This window comes from Salmo salar, chromosome 01 (genome assembly GCF_965601325.2).
Source record: "Salmo salar chromosome 01, fSalSal1, whole genome shotgun sequence".
Taxonomy (NCBI): Eukaryota; Metazoa; Chordata; class Actinopteri; order Salmoniformes; family Salmonidae; genus Salmo; species Salmo salar.
In genome coordinates, this window is record NC_138291.1 from 184,679,069 (window position 1) to 184,693,872 (window position 14,804).

Below are 14,804 nucleotides of genomic sequence, written 5' to 3' on the forward strand. Positions count from 1 at the left end.
TGAAACACGACCCTGCCAAGCCGCACTGCTCGATTAACCCAGAAGCCAGCTGCACCAATGTGTTGGAGGAAACACCGTCCAACTAGCGACCGAAGTCAGTTTGTAGGCGACTGGCCCGCCACAAGGAGTCGCTAGAGTGCGATGAAACAAGGAAATCCTGGCCAGCCAAACCCTCACCTAACCCGGACAACGCTGGGCCAACGGTGCGCTGCCTCATGTGTCTCCCGGTCACGGCCGGCTGCAAGACAGCCTGGAATCGAACCCGGGTCTGTAGTGACACCTCAAGCACTGCGATAGTGCTTTAGACCACTGCGCCACTCCGGAGGCCTTGGCTATCCCTTCTAATGTATTGACTTGTCTGGACGTTATTTAGAATGCATAAGATTCTGTATTTACCATAGAGTAGCTGCCTACATAGCTTCTCCGTTTGTTCCTCAGTCTTCCCGCTCTTGCATTCAAAACCCAACCCCCCTTTCTTTGTGTAACCAGCTGTCATATCTGTTCCGTCCACCAAGGACATTTTCCTTTATGACATAATTTGTAATCAATGTATGATACATTCTGTGTATATGTAATTCTGTGCGATTTAGGTATTTATTAAATAAATAAACCAAATGTTGTATTGCTGATTCAACTTGTTAGCCAGGGTTCGTGAAGATAACCAAGAATTTACAACTTTCAGATGAGACTAAATAAGGTGACGATTAAATATTGACTGCTATTGATGTAAAAGATTACTAGGTCTTTAAGAGTTTATTCGGAAGATAACAGCTCTATAAACATTCTTTACTGGTAACTTTTGGAACTCCTATGTCTGCATTCTGAATGGATGGATTACTGAACTCAATGACGCCTACTAAATGGACTATTTGGGATATAAAGATGGACTTTATCGAACAAAACGACCATTCATTGTGTTCCTGGGACTCTTGGGATTGCGATCAAAGGAAGATCTTCAAAGGTAAGTGACTTATTTTGTCGCTATTTGGCATTTTGTGACGCCTGTGCTTGTTTGGAAAATATGTTGTTGTGGGGCGCTGACCTCAGATAATCGAATGCTGTGCTTTCACCGTAAAGCCTTTTTGAAATCCAACGATGCAGTTAGATTGCCAAGATTCTAGGCAAAATAATCATGAATGACACTTGAATTATCATGAAGGTTAAATATTATGTTTTCTGTATTTTGAATTTGGCGCTCTGCTTTTTCACCGGATGTTGTCGAGGTGGGTCGCTAGCGGGACCCCTGCGCCAGAAAGGTTAAACAACCATCAGAACACAACGTTAAAACAACACTCTGCGCCCCAGCCCTTGACAAAGCTCTTTCGAAAAGTACACATCCTGTTGAGTTAGTAGACAGCCTCAAAGCCCTGGTTGACTGACTGGAGCTCATTGTACCCAGAGCTACATGTGACTCGTTTCAAGAAACTAGGCATATGTCGCGGGTCACTACTTCACAGGAGAGCAATTTCAACGTAAACCTTTTTTTGGGGGGGGGGGCAGAAATGCCTTCTGGAACATGTGAACTTTCATGTGCCTTAACGTGTATGCCATCTGTAAATACAAATACAACTGTTCAATTACGAGCCCAGTTCTTTATTTAACTAGGCAAGTCAGTTAAGAACAAATTCTAATTTACATTGACTGCCTACCTCGGCCAAACCCGGACAATGCTGGGCCAATTTTGCGCCGCCCTATGGGACTCCCAATCACGGTCGGATGTGATACAGCCTGGATTCGAACCAGGGACTGGAGTGACGCCTCTTGCACTGAGATGACCACTGCACCACTCGGGAGCCAATAATGAGTGGGTTGGCCATGAGAGGAGTTCAGATTGGTCTGCCATATAGAATGCTTCTGTCTATTTGAGCTGCTCAGTCTGTATTGGTAATCCTGTTTCGTGTAGTGGAGCTGCATAAGTGTTGATCTCCACTTTCTGGAGGATCAAGTTTTTAAATCAGTGGAATTAGAGTATGATATTTAAAGAGATGGTGAAAATACCTGTCTCTGGATTACATCTTCAAACTAAGGGGAACCATGGCATGGCATCCGTGACAGGGAGTCCCGTCCATCATGCATTATGATGTATTCAGTTAAGATTGTCTAGCTACATTTTCAGATATTACACATTTCAAATTTGGACAGAAAGGGGTTTCATTTCAAGCTAAAGCGTATTGTTAGCTAGCTAGCTGACGTTAGCTGGCTGACTCCCTAGCTAACGTTACATGTATGATATTATTCGTATCCGTAGCCATTTGCTTGGCTAGTTTTAGCCTAATGTTAGCTAGCTGGCTGGCTTTCTAGCTAACATTACGTGTATGATGTTATTATTCGTATCTCAGAGCCGTTTGCTTTGCTAGATAGAGCCTGATTTGGTTTGTTCGCTACCACCACCAGCAACTTCATGCAAGGCGTACTAATGTCATGAGATGGCACTATGTTCATTGTTGTTTAGCTAACTGGCTGGCTCGCAAGCTAATGTGACGTGATGTGTATGATCTTACACGTGGTTCATTGTTTACCTAGCTAGCTAGGTACATGTCTTAACAAAACACTCCACTGTGCAAGTAACCATTTTGGGTGCATTCAGAGACTCAGTGTGTAAGCCAGAGCTCAGAATAACTGATGAATATACGAACACACAACACCCGTTGGCCGGTGTCAGTAAATGTCAGTAAACAACTGAGACAAACTGAACAAGTTCCACAAACATGTGACTAACAGAAATTGAATAATGTGTCCCTGAACAAAGGGGGGGGGGGTCAAAATAAAAATAACAGTCTATCTGGTGTGGCCACCAGCTGTATTAAGTACTGCAGTGCATCTCCTCCTCATGGACTGCACCAGATTTGCCAGTTCTTGCTGTGAGATGTTACCCCACTCTTCCACCAAGGCACCTGCAAGTTCCCTGACATTTCTGGGGGGAATGGCCCTAGCCCTCACCCTCCGATCCAACAGGTCCCAGACGTGCTCAATGGGATTGAGATCCGGGCTCTTCGCTGGCCATGGCAGAACACGGACATCATGACGTTGCCCTCTTTGGGTTTTCTATGTACCATCCCCCTACCTCCCCCTTCTCAGGCCCTGTTTGAGCAGTCATAAATTCCTAAGAAAATGTCCCACCTCATGGCCACAGTATAAAGAGACAGTGTTTTCATAGAGAGACAAAGGAATACTTCCACCTCACAAGACTGGGGAACTGAACGACATTTATGTTCTGGAGAAGGTATAAAAGATCGGTGAAGAAACCAGCTACGAGCTGGTCTGTTTGGTACAATTTTGTGAAACTCATGAGACAATACGGCCACATTACCATGGCTCTGTTTATATAATAGCCTCAGTGGTGAGACTTACATCTAATGGTTGTATAAAATGAATGAATACGGATAAAGCGATTTGGAATATGTTGGGATGCTTGTAAGATGTTAATGTGAGAGAATTGTATTTTCTGTTTAAAGTTTTACCAAGTCATCGGCACGCCCCCAGGGACACAGACAGGACCTGGTGTCATGAGACAGCCTTTTCTATGTTCTGAATATAAACCCCACAGAGTTTCTATCACGAGACCAGCTTACCTCGAGAAGAGAGGGCCAAGGTTTGACCATACATTCCTCGTTCTGAACTTTAACCATACCACGTGGTTAAACTCTTAGACTATTGAAACCGACAGAATAATAACACGTCTTTGATATTAACCTGTCTGGGATAGGGGTCAGAATTTTCACGTCCGGATGAAAAATGTACCCAATTTAAACAGGTTACTACTCTGGCCCAGAAACTAGAATATGCATATTAGTAGATCTGGATAGAAAACACTCTGAAGTTTCTGAAACTGTTTGAATGGTGTCTGAGTATAAAAAGGACTCATATGGCAGGCAAAAACATGAGAAAGTCAACCAGGAAGTGGAGGATCTGAAAATTGTAGTTCTTTCTAGTCCCTTTTGAAACTACAGTATCCGTGGGGTTACGTTGCACTTCCTAAGGCTTCCATTGGCTGTCTAAAGCCTTCAGAAAGTGGTTTGAGCATTCTCCTGTCACTGGGCAGATAATGGGAGCTCAGTTTCTGAGTGGACTGCCTGGCAACAAAGGGATTGGATATGCGCGGTCACGTGAGCACACTGTTCCTTTTTCTCCTTGAATGAATACGCTATTGTCCGGTTGGAATATTATTGCAATTTTACGTTAAAAATACCATAAAGATTTATTTTAAACAGCGTTTGACATGCTTCTAAGTACGGTAATGGTACATTGACTTTTCATCTCTGGTTCCGCACTCGCACGTTATGCCTTTGGATAAGTGATCTGTACGCACGGACAAAACGGAGGTATTTGGACATAAATATGGTTTCTTTGCAACAAAAACAACATTTCTTGTGGAAGTAGCAGTCCTGGGAGTGCATTCTGACAAAGATCAGCAAAGGTAAGAGAATATTTCTAATACTAATTCTGAGTTTAGGTTGCCCCGAACTTGGCGGGTGTCTGTATAGCTCACCGTAATGGCTGAGCTATGTACTCAGAATATTGAAAAATATGCTTTCTCCGTAAAGCTATTTTAAAATCTGACACAGCGGTTGCATCCAGGGGTAGTCTATCTATAATTCTTTAAATAATTGTTATATATTTTGTCAACGTTTATGATGAGAATTTTTGTAAATTGATGTGCACATTCACCGGTCTGTTTTGGTGGGAATACATTTTCTGAACGTCACGCGCCAATGTAAAATGCTGTTTTTGGATATAAATATTAACTTTATCGAACAAAACATACATGTATTGTGTAACAATGTCCTAAGAGTGTCATCTGATGAAGATCGTCAAAGGTTATTGCTTCATTTAGCTGTGTTTTGGGTTTTATTGACACATGTCCTTGCTTGGAAAATGGCTGTGTGATTATTTTTGTCTATGTACTCTCCTAACATAATCTAATGTTTTGCTTTCGCTGTAAAGCCTTTTTGCCCCGACCACCTAGTTAATTACAGTTACACAATTAATCAGTTTAATCGCGTAATAATAATTAGAGAGTTATTTGATGAACATGTCTTCCGTTTTAATGATGCCAAAGACACGACAACGCACAGAATGAGCAGTATGGCATTCTCATGCTGGAGGGTCATGTCAGGATTAGCCTGCAGGAAGCGTATCACGAGGGAGGAGGATGTCTTCCCTGTAACGCACAGCATTGAGATTGCCTGCAATGACAACAAGCTCAGTCTGATGATGCTGTGACACACCGCCCCAGACCATGACTGACCCTCCACCTCCAAATCGATCCCGCTCCAGAGTACAGGCCTCGGTGTAACGCTCATTCCTTTGACACTATGTACGAATCCGACCATCACCCCTGGTAAGACAAAACCGCACTCGTCAGTAAAGAGCACTTTTTGCCAGTCCTGTCTTGTCCAGCGGCGGTGGGTTTGTGCCCATAGGCGACGTTGTTGCTGGTGATGTCTGGTGAGGACCTGCCTTACAACAGGTCTACAAGCCCTCAGTCCAGCCTCTCTCAGCCTATTGCGGACAGTCTGAGCACTGATGGAGGGATTGGGCGTTCCTGGTGTAACTTGGTCAATTGTTGCCATCCTGTACCTGTCCCGCAGGTGTGATGTTCGGATGTACCGATCCTGTGCAGGTGTTACACGTGGTCTGCCACTGCGAGGATGATCAGCTGTCCGTCCTGTCTCCCTGTAGCGCCGTCTTAAGCGTCTCACAGTACGGACATGCCAATTTATTGCCCTGGCCACATCTGCAGTCCTCATGCCTCCTTGCAGCATGCCTAAGGCATGTTCATGCAGATGAGCAGGGACCCTGAGCATCTTTCTTTTGGTGTTTTCAGAGTCAGTAGAAAGGCCTCTTTAGTGTCCTAACTTTTCATAACTGTGACCTTAAAAGCTGTTAGTGTCTTAACGACCGTTCCACAGGTGCATGTTCATTAATTATGGTTCATTGAACGAGCATGAGAAACTGTTTAAACATTTTTTACATTTTTACATTAGTCATTTAGCAGACGCTCTTATCCAGAGCAACTTACAGTAGTGAATGCATACATTTCATAAATGTTTTCCCCGTACTGATCCCCCGTGGAAATCGAACCCACAACCCTGGCGTTGCAAACACCATGCTCTACCAACTGAGCCACACGGGACCACAAACCCTTAACAATGAAGATCTGTGAAGTTATTTGGATTTTTACAAATTATCTTTGATAGACAGGGTCCTGAAAAAGGGATGTTTATTTTTTTGCCAAGTTCATATAACACACCTTTTGAAATAAAGACTGCATTTTGCTTTGTCTTCCCATGCTGAACAAGCCAGCAGCAACATTTCTGGAGTAGCCTGTCGACCGGCATCTCCACTGCGGCCCTTGTTTCTTTGACGAACTTGTGAACCCTACCCCACATTTTCTTACAAGTGGTTGGGTCGGACCCCAGCATCTCCGCAATCTTCCTCTATGAATTGGCATTTAAATGCTGGTCTTTATATGTGTGGCTAGAATCGTACTGGTCAAGATACTTTTGTACCTACTTCGTCAATCCATGTTCCAAGTTGTCCAACTTTCTGAACATTCGAGACGTGTAGTCCACTTGTCATTCCAATCTCCTTTGCATTAGCGTAGCCTCTTCTGTAGCCTGTCAACTTTGTGTCTGTCTATCCCTGTTCTCTCCCCTCTGCACAGGCCACACAAACGCTTCACACCGCATGGCCGCTGCCACTCTAACCTGGTGGTCCCAGCGCGCACGACCCACGTGGAGTTCCAGGTCTCCGGCAGCCTCTGGAACTGCCGGTCTACGGCCAACAAGGCAGAGTTCATCTCAGCCTATGCTAGTCTCCAGTCCCTCGACTTCTTGGCACTGACAGAAACATGGATTACCACAGATAACACTGCTACTCCTACTGCTCTCTCCTCGTCTGCCCACGTGTTCTCGCATACCCCGAGAGCATCTGGCCAGCGGGGTGGTGGCACTGGAATCCTCATCTCTCCCAAGTGGAAATTCTCTCTTTCTCCCCTGACCCATCTGTCTATCGCCTCCTTTGAATTCCATGCTGTCACAGTTACCAGCCCTTTCAAGCTTAACCTGTTATGGCTAGGGGGCAGTATTTTCACGGCTGGATAAAAAACATACCCGATTTAATCTGGTTACCACTCCTACCCAGTAACTAGAATATGCATATACTTATTACATATGGATAGAAAACACCCTAAAGTTTCTAAAACTGTTTGAATGGTGTCTGTGAGTATAACAGAACTCATTTGGCAGGCAAAAACCTGACAAGGTTTCAGGCAGGAAGTGGCCTGTCTGACAAGGTGTCGTTCTTCTTGTCTCTGTTTATTGAAGAGTGAGGATCTTAGCTGTCCCGTGACACTTCCTACGGCTGCCATAGGGTCTCAGAAGGCGGTAAAAAGCTGAATCGTGGCTTTGCAGGCTCTGGCTGAAACAAAGTAGCGCGTTTGGGTAGTGGCTGGTTACAGTACTGTGAGACACAGGCGCGTGCCCGCGTCGACCGAAAGCTTTGTTTACTTTCCTCAGTTTAGCTAAAAGGAGATTCCCGGTCGGAATATTATCGCTTTTCTACAAGAAAAATGGCATAAAAATGGATTTTAAACAGCGGTTGATATGCTTCGAAGTACGGTAATGGAATATTTAGATTTTTTTTGTCACGAATTGCGCTATGCGCGCGACCCTGATTTACCATTTCAGATAGTGTCTGGGACGCACGAACAAAACGCCGCTATTCGGATATAACGATGGATTATTTTGGACCAAACCAACATTTGTTATTGAAGTAGCACTCCTGGGAGTGCATTCTGACGAAGACAACAAAAGGTAATGAAACTTTTATAATAGTAAAGCTGATATTGGTGAGTGCTAAACTTGCCGGGTGTCTAAATAGCTAGCCCGTGATGCCTGGGCTATGTACTTAGAATATTGCAGGAGGAGGTCTGTATCTATAATTCTTAAAATAATTGTTATGCTTTTTGTGAACGTTTATCGTGAGTAATTTAGTAAAATGTTAGCGAATTCCCCGGAAGTTTGCGGGGGGTATGCTAGTTCTGAATGTCACATGCTAATGTAAAAAGCTGGTTTTTGATATAAATATGAACTTGATTGAACAAAACATGCATGTATTGTATAACATAATGTCCTAGGGTTGTCATCTGATGAAGATCATAAAAGGTTAGTGCTGCATTTAGCTGTCTTCTGGGTTTTTGTGACATATGCTAGCTTGAAAAATGGGTGTCTGATTATTTCTGGCTTGGTACTCTGCTGACATAATCTAATGTTTTGCTTTCGTTGTAAAGCCTTTTTGAAATCGGACAGTGTGGTTAGATAAAGGAGAGTCTTATCTTTAAAATGCTGTGAAATAGTCATATATTTGAAAAATTGAAGTTTTTGTATTTTAGAGGAGTTTGTATTTCGCGCCACGCCCATCATTGGATATTGGAGCAGGTGTTCCGCTAGCGGAACGTCTAGATGTAAGAGGTTAATTAACATCCTTATCATTTATCGCCCTCCAGGTTCCCTTGGAGAGTTCATCAATGAGCTTGACGCCTTGATAAGTTCCTTTCCTGAGGATGGCTCACCTCTCACAGTTCTGGGTGACTTTAACCTCCCCACGTCTACCTTTGACTCATTCCTCTCTGCCTCCTTTCCACTCCTCTCCTCTTTTGACCTCACACTCTCACCTTCCCCCCCTACTCACAAGGCAGGCAATACGCTTGACCTCATCTTTACTAGATGCTGTTCGTCCACTAATCTCATTGCAACTCCCCTCCAAGTCCCCGACCACTACCATGTATCCTTTTCCCTCTCGCTCTCATCCAACACTACTCACTCTGCCCCTACTCGGATGGTATTGCGCCGTCCCAACCTTCGCTCTCTCTCTCCCCCCCGCTACTCTCTCCTCTTCCATCCTATCATCTCTTCCCTCTGCTCAAACCTTCTCCAACCTATCCCCTGATTCTGCCTCCTCAACCCTCTCCTCCCTTTCTGCATCCTTTGATTCTCTATGTCCCCTATCCTCCAGGCCGGCTCGGTCCTCCCCTCCTGCTCCGTGGCTCGACGACTCATTGCGAGCTCACAGAACAGAGCTCCGGGCAGCCGAGCGGAAATGGAGGAAAACTTGCCTCCCTGAGGACCTGGCATCCTTTCACTCCCTCCTCTCTACATATTCCTCTTGTCTCTGCTGCTAAAGCCACTTTCTACCACTCTAAATTCCAAGCATCTGCCTCTAACCCTAGGAAGCTCTTTGCCACCTTCTCCCTCCTGAATCCTCCCCCCCCCCCCTTTGCTAAGTCAAACGACACCGCTGGTCCTGCTCACACTACCCTACCCTGTGCTTTGACCTCTTTCTCCCCTCTCTCTCCAGATGAAATCTTGCGTCTTGTGACGACCGGCCGCCCAACAACCTGCCCGCTTGACCCTATCCCCTCCTCTCTTCTCCAGACCATTTCCGGAGACCTTCTCCCTTACCTCGCTCATCAACTCATCCTTGACCGCTGGCTACGTCCCTTCTGTCTTCAAGAGAGCGAGAGTTGCACCCCTTCTCAAAAAACCTACACTCGATCCCTCCGATGTCAACAACTACAGACCAGTATCCCTTCTTTCTTTTCTCTCAAACTCTTGAACGTGCCGTCCTTGGCCAGCTCTCCTGCCGTCTCTCAGAATGACCTTCTTGATCCAAATCAGTCAGGTTTCAAGACTGGTCATTCAACTGAGACTGCTCTTCTCTGTGTCACGGAGGCTCTCCGCACTGCTAAAGCTAACTCTCTCTCCTCTCATCCTCTCATCCTCCTAGACCTATCTGCTGCCTTTGATACTGTGAACCATCAGATCCTCCTCTCCGAGTTGGGCATCTCTGGCGCGGCCCACGCTTGGATTGCGTCCTACCTGACAGGTCGCTACTACCAGGTTGCGTGGCGAAAATCTGTCTCCACACCACGTGCTCTCACCACTGGTGTCCCCCAGGGCTCTGTTCTAGGCCCTCTCCTATTCTCACTATACACCAAGTCACTTGGCTCTGTCATATCCTCACATGGTCTCTCCTATCATTGCTATGCAGACGACACACAATTAATCTTCTCCTTTCCCCCCTTCTGATAACCAGGTGGCGAATCGCATCTCTGCATGTCTGGCAGACATATCAGTTTGGATGACGGATCACCACCTCAAGCTGAACCTCGGCAAGACGGAGCTGCTCTTCCTCCCGGGGAAGGACTGCCCGTTCCATGATCTCGCCATCACGGTTGACAACTCCATTGTGTCCTCCTCCCAGAGTGCTAAGAACCTTGGCGTGACCCTGGACAACACCCTGTCGTTCTCTACTAACATCAAGGCGGTGACCCGATCCTGTAGGTTCATGCTCTACAACATTCGCAGAGTACGACCCTGCCTCACACAGGAAGCGGTGCAGGTCCTAATCCAGGCACTTGTCATCTCCCGTCTGGATTACTGCAACTCGCTGTTGGCTGGGCTCCCTGCCTGTGCCATTAAACCCCTACAACTCATCCAGAACGCCGCAGCCCGTCTGGTGTTCAACCTTCCCAAGTTCTCTCACGTCACCCCGCTCCCTCCACTGGCTTCCAGTTGAAGCTCGCATCCGCTACAAGACCATGGTACTTTCCTACGGAGCTGTGAGGGGAACGGCACCTCCGTACCTTCAGGCTCTACACCCAAACGAGGGCACTGTGTTCATCCACCTCTGGCCTGCTCGCCTCGTTACCTCTGAGGAAGCACAGTTCCCGCTCAGCTCAGTCAAAACTGTTCGCTGCTCTGGCACCCCAATGGTGGAACAAGCTCCCTCACGACGCCAGGACAGTATTGTAAAGTGGTTGTTCCACTGGATATCATAAGGTGAATGCACCAATTTGTAAGTCGCTCTGGATAAGAGCGTCTGCTAAATGACTTAACCTGTTGGGTCTAGGGGGCAGCATTTGCACGTCTGGATAAAAAAAATGTACCCGATTTAATCTGGTTACTAATCCTACCCAGTAACTAGAATATGCATATACTTATTATATATGGATAGAAAACACTCTAAAGTTTCTAAAACTGTTTGAATGGTGTCTGTGAGTATAACAGAACTCATTTGGCAGGCAAAACCCTGAGACATTTTCTGACAGGAAGTGGATACCTGATGTGTTGTATTGACTTTAAACCTATCCCATTGAAAAACACAGGGGCTTAGGAATATTTTGGCACTTCCTATTGCTTCCACTAGATGTCACCAGCCTTTACAAAGTGTTTTGAGTCTTCTGGAGGGAGATCTGACCGAACAAGAGCCATGGAACGATGATGTCCCATTAGACACCTGGCGCGCGAGTTCATGTTGGGTACCCTCGTTCCAATACGTTATAAAAGAGTATGCATTCGTCCACCTTGAATATTATTCATGTTCTGGTTAAAAAAGGCCCTAATGATTTATGCTATACAACGTTTGACATGTTTGAACGAACGGAAATATATTTTTTCCCCTCGTTCATGACGAGAAGTCCGGCTGGCTTACATCATGTGCTAACGAGACGGAGATTTTTGGACATAAATGATGAGCTTTTTTGAACAAAACTACATTCGTTATGGACCTGTGATACCTGGAAGTGACATCTGATGAAGAGAATCAAAGGTAATGGATTATTTACATAGTATTTTCGATTTTAGATCTCCCCAACATGACGTCTAGTCTGTATCGCAACGCGTATTTTTCTGGGCGCAGTGCTCAGATTATTGCAAAGTGTGATTTCCCAGTAAGGTTATTTTTAAATCTGGCAAGTTGATTGCGTTCAAGAGATGTAAATCTATAATTCTTTAAATGACAATATAATATTTTACCAATGTTTTCTAATTTTAATTATTTAATTTGTGACGCTGACTTGACTGCCGGTTATTGGAGGGAAACGATTTCCTCAACATCAATGCCATAGTAAAACGCTGTTTTTGGATATAAATATGAACTTGATAGAACTAAAAATGCATGCATTGTCTAACATAATGTCCTAGGAGTGTCATCTGATGGAGATTGTAAAAGGTTAGTGCATCATTTTAGCTGGTTTTATGGTTTTGGTGACCCTGTCTTTGACTTGACAAAACATTACACACAACTCTTGTAAATGTACTGTCCTAACATACTCTAAATTTATGCTTTCGCCGTAAAACCTTTTTGAAATCGTAAAACGTGGTTAGATTAAGGAGATGTTTATCTTTCAAATGGTGTAAAATAGTTGTATTTTTGAAAAATTTGAATTTTGACATTTATTTGGATTCAAATTTGCCGCTCTTGAAATGCACCTGCTGTTGATGGAGTGCACCACGGGTGGCACGCTAGCGTCCCACCTAGCCCCAAGAGGTTTTAAATGTAATGTAATGTAATGTCCAATTACGGACGAAGGGGCGTAGACTTTGGCTTCCGAACTTCATCTGGCCGCCTTTACTCTACCACACCTTCATGGACATTACCCTGCACATATTGTTTAGACCTGTGATGGATTTATGGCATTTGAGCTTTTTGAATAATTCCTTTTTTATATTTTACTCCAGGATTGATGTTTAACCACTGCTCGGATGAAACCTCTCTCCTGGATGATACAATTGATCAGTCACTCTCCCCATCCTCACCTACAGGTACTCCTATTTTTCAGCCAATGCATACACCACTATTTAGGATATCTATTTTATTCAAAATGGAATACTGACTCGCAAATCCTGAACATGCTGCAAAGTAATTGACCATGTTTATAGTGTCTGTAGGCTATCTAGTGCAAGAACAAATCTAGACATACAGTTGAAGTTGGAAGTTTACATACACTTAGGTTGGAGTCATTCATTTCTTGTTAACAAACTAGAGTTTTGGCAAGTCGGTTTGGACATCCATTTTGTGCATGAAACAAGTTTTTCCAACAACTGTTTACAGACAGATTTCACTTAAAATCCACTGTATCACAATTCCAGTGGGTCAGAAGTTTACATGCACTAGGTTGACTGAGCCTTAAACAGCTTGGAAAATGCCAGAGAATGTCATAGCTTTAGAAGCTTCTGATAGGCTAATTGACGTCAATTGGAGGTGTACCTGTGGATGTATTTCAGGGCCTACTTTCAAACTCAGTCTCTTTGCTTGACATCATGGGAAAATCAAAAGAAATCAGCCAAGACCTCCGAAAAATATTGTAGACCTTCACAAGTCTGGTTCATCCTTGGGAGCAATTTCCAAATGCCTGAAGGTACCACGTTCATCTGTACAAACAATAGTACGCAAGTATAAACGCTATGGGACCACGCAACCGTCATACCGCTCAGGAAGGAGACGCTTTGTCTCCTAGAGATGAACGTACTTTGGTGCGAAAAGTGCAAATCAATCCCAGAACAGCAGCAAAGAACCTGGCTAGCTCCTGAAGGGGGTTCTGGTTCAAAAGTGTAAAAATAGCAGATCCATACCACATTGGGTGAGACGGGTTGCAGGAGAGTATTTTCAGTCCGTAGATGGAAATGTGATTAAAAATTATAAAAATATATACAAGGGACGGTACAAGACAATCAAAACGAAATCCGAGCAAGGGTTGCCTTCCAGAGAGGCAGAGATTAACGTTCTTTGTTTCATGGATACATGGCTCACTCGGGATACGTCAGAGTCGGTATAGCCACCCGGCTTCTCCACACATCGCGCCGACAGAAACAAACATCTCTCTGGTAAGAATAAAGGCGGGGGTGTATGCCTTATGATTAACGAGACATGGTGTGATCATAACATACAGGAACTCAAGTCCTTTTGGTCACCTGACCTAGAATTCCTTACAATCAAATGCAGACCGCATTATCTACCAAGATAATTATTTTCGATCATAATCACAGTTGTGTATATCCCGCCCCAATCAGACACAGATAGCCCTGAAAGATTAGACTAAACTGGAAACCACATATCCTGAGGCAGCCTTTATTGTATCTGGGGATTTTAACAAGGCTAATCTGAAAACAAGGCTCCCTAAATTTGATCAGCATATCGAATGCGCGGCCCTGGCTGGCAAAACCCGGGATCATTGTTATTCCAACTTCCACGACGCATATAAAGCCCTCCCCCACCCTCCTTTTGGAAAATCTGACCACGACTCCATTTTGTTGTTCCCAGCCTATAGACAGAAACTAAAACAGGAAGTGCCCGTGCTCAGGTCTGTTCAACGCTGGTCCGAACAATCGGATTCCACGCGTCAAGATTGCTTCGATCACGTGGACTGGGATATGTTCCACATAGCATCGGACAATAACATTGATGAATATGCTGATTCGGTGAGCGAGTTTTTTAGCAAGTGCATCGGTGATGTTGTACCCACAGCGTCTATTAAAACATTCCCCAACCAGAAACCATGGATTGATGGCAGCATTCGCACAAAAAGCGCGAACCACTGCTTTTAATCAGTGCAAGGTGACCGGAAACATGACCGAATACAAACAGTGTAGCTATTCCCTCTGCAAGGCAATCAAACATGCTAAGCGTCAGTAGAGAAAGTAGAGTTGCAATTCAACGGCTCAGACACGAGATGTATGTGGCAGGGTCTACAGTCAATCACAAACTACAAAAGGAAAACCAGCCCCATCACGGACCATGATGTCTTGCTCCCAGACAAATTAAACAACTTCTTTGCTCACTTTGAGGACAACAATACCACTGACACGGCCCGCTACCAAAACCTGCGGGCTCTCCTTCACTGCAGCCAAAGTGAATAAAACATTTAAACGTGTTAACCCTAGCAAGGCTACCGGCCCAGACGGCATCCCCAGCCGCATCCTCAGAGCATGCGCAGACCAGCTGGCTGGTGTTTTTCTGGA